Source organism: Chrysochloris asiatica, unplaced genomic scaffold, assembly GCF_000296735.1.
Source record: "Chrysochloris asiatica unplaced genomic scaffold, ChrAsi1.0 scaffold00017, whole genome shotgun sequence".
Lineage (NCBI taxonomy): Eukaryota > Metazoa > Chordata > Mammalia > Afrosoricida > Chrysochloridae > Chrysochloris > Chrysochloris asiatica.
In genome coordinates, this window is record NW_006408535.1 from 12,819,480 (window position 1) to 12,822,717 (window position 3,238).

Genomic DNA, 3,238 nt, shown 5'->3' on the forward strand with positions numbered 1-3,238 from the left:
CATTGTTTGCTTATATGCAAGTTCATGCTGAAGCTGGAAAAAATTAAAACAAATCCCAGAGAAACAAAATAAGGTTTTGAACATATTCCACCTGAATTTGAAAATCATCTCAAGAACAGAGTTGATGAATTAGACACTAATAACTGAAGACCAGAAGAGTTGTGAGATGACATCAAGAACATTATACAGAAAGAAAGCCAAAGGTCATTAAGAAAAGAGGAAAGAAGAAAAAGACCAAAATGAATGTCAGAAGAAACTCTGAAACTTGCTCTCCAATGTAGAGATGCTAAATCACATGGAAGAAATGAGGAGGTAAAAGCTGAATAGAAATTTTCAAAGAGCAGCTTGAGACGATAAAGCCAAATATTATAATGAAATGTGCAAAGATCTGGAATTAGAAAACTAAAAGGAAAGTACATGCTCAGTATTTCTCAACCTGAGGGAACTGTAGAAAAAATTCAAGCTTTGACTTGAAATACTGAAGGATTCTCTGGACAAAATACTGGATGATGCAGAAAGCATAAAAAGAAGATGGGCTTTCTGTTGCAGCAGCCATTGAAGAAAAGCAGCCATGACTGTGTGCTACCCTATGGCCATTGGTCTCAACAAGGGCCACAAAGTAACCAAGAACGTGAGCAAGCTGAGGCACAGCCGCCGCCGTGGGTGCCTCACCAAGCACACCAAGTTCGTGCAGGACATGATCTGGGAGGTGTGGTGTCAGGCCATGGAGCTGCTCAAGGTCTCCAAGGACAAGTGGCACTCCAGTTCTTCAAGAAAAGGGTGGGGACAAACATCCATGCCAAGAGGAAGCTAGAGAAGTTCAGCAATGCCCTGGCCACCATGAGGAAAGCACTGCCAAGAAGGACTGAGCAGGTAGGTCCCTGTCCACTGTGCCCTCCTTCCCCCCAAATAAAAACTTTACAGAAACAAACAAACAGAAAAAGGATGGAAGGAATATACAGAGCCACTGTACCAAAAAGAAATGGTCGATATTCAACCATTTCAAGAGGTAGCATATGATCTAGAGCCAACAATACTGAAAAAGTCCAAGGTGCGTTGAAGGAATTGTCAAAGAGCACGGCACAGGGAATTGATGGAATACAAATTGAAATCTTTCAACAAACTGATGTGGCACTGGATTCACTCACTCATGTATGCCAAAAAATTTAAAAGACAGCTACCTGGTCAATTGATTTGAAAAGATCCATATTTGTGCCCATTCAAAGAGAGATGACCTCATGGAATGGGAAAATCACAGGACAATATCATTGATATCACATGCAAGTAAAATTTTGCTAATGATAATTTTAAAATGGCTGCAACAGTACATTGTTAAGAGAAGCTGCCAGTTCAAGCCAGATTCAGAAGAGGACGTGGAACTAGGGATACAAATGCTGATGTCAGATGGATCTTGGCTGAAACTAGTGAATACCAGAAAGATGTTTACCTCTGTTTTATTGACTATGCAAAGACTTTTGATTGTGTGGATCATGACAAGCTGTGGACAACACTGTGGAGAATGAACATTCCAGAACACTTAATGTGCTCATGAGGAACCTGTACATAGATCAAGAGGCAATTGTTTGAACAGAACAAGGGAACACTGAATAGTTTAAAATGAGAAAAGATGTGCACCAGGGTTGTATTCTTTCACCATATTTATTCAATCTATATGCTGAACAAATAATCTGAGAAACTGGATTATATGAAGAAAAACATAGTACCAGGGTTGGAGGAAGACAACTTGTGATATGTACATGATACAACCATGCCTGGCAAAGATGACTTAAAATACGTATTGATGAAGATCAAAGACCACAGTATGTGGTATGGTTTGCACCTCAATGTAAAGAGTACAAAATCCTCACCACTTGACCAATAAATAACATCAAGATAAATGGAGAAAAGACTGAAGTTGTTAAAGACTTCGTTTTCCTCAGATCAACCAGCAACATTCTGGGAAGCAGCAGTCAAGAAATCAAATGACATATTGCATTAGGCAAATCTATTGCACAAGATCTCTTTAAAGTATTCAAGAACAGAGATGTCAATTTGAGGACTAAGGTGCACCTGACCCAAGCCTTGGTATTTTCAATAACCTCTTATGCATATGAAAGTTGGACAATGAATTAAGACCGTAGAAGAACTAATGCATTTGTGTTACAGTGTTAGAGGAGAATATTAAAAATACTATGGACTGCCAAAAGAACAAACAAATCTGTGTTGGAAGAAGTGCAGTCAGAATGCTCCTTAGAAATCAGGATGGTCAGACTTCGTCTCTCATACTTCAGACATATTATCAGGAGGGACCAGTCTACAAAGAAGGACACCATGCTTGGTAAAGTGGAAGGTCAGTGAAAAAGAGGAAGACCCCCAAACCGATGGAATGGCACAGTGGTAACAACAATCGGCTTGTGCATAACAATGATTATTAGGTTGGTGGGCGACTGGGAAGTGTTTCATTCTGTTATATGTAAGGTGTGAGTCAGTTCTAACAACAACAACAATGCCTAGGATATTGATGTTTATGCATTCCTTTCATTTTTGATAACTTCAGTTTTTTAATATGTCCCCTGTCCAATATCCCAGGATGTCCTGTTTCCCCAGGACATCCAGATGTTTATTCCCCTGAATCATGCACAGCTCCAGCCTTTCAACCTGGCCCCTCCATTCGGTATCTTTAGGAAATTAAGTCTCCCCACAGACACCCAGGTGTCTATATGCCGAGCCTCACAATAGGCAAAAACCAATTTCCACACACAAAAAGCAAGTTTAAAGAGAAAAGCTTTGCTCAAATGGAAACTGAAAAAATATGGACTATAACACTATAGAGGACAGACTGCCTTGCCAGGCAGAGAATCACAGAGAAGAGCTAGGTCCTGGAAGCTGCTTTTGACCGTTCATGAGGCTCAGGGAATCCCCTTCTTGGTCATCTCAGGTCCAGGAATGGGACTAATTTTCCCCTTCATTCATGGTTGCCAAAATCATTACAGGGAGTGCCAACCACAGCTTCTCCCTTCAGGACAGGGTTTTTGCCTTTTAATGATGTAAGAATAGTCAGATGATGCAGGGTTTTCATGTGAGCAAAGGTTTATTACAGGAAAGTGGCTTGCAAGTGGAGATGAGAAGGACTTAATGCAATGCTTCATCCCTGTTTACCTAAACAAAGACTTTTCTGGGCTTTAAAAGGTTTCTGGTAGGGAAAAGACATCATGTTTACTATTAGAGATAGGCAGGG

At 40.3% G+C, this 3,238-nt stretch overlaps 1 pseudogene; it reads left to right on the forward strand.

The window, feature by feature from the left end:
* The first annotated feature begins 571 nt into the window (after positions 1–571).
* Positions 572–2,739, forward strand: LOC102825550 (annotated as a pseudogene).
* The last annotated feature ends 499 nt before the right edge of the window (positions 2,740–3,238 follow it).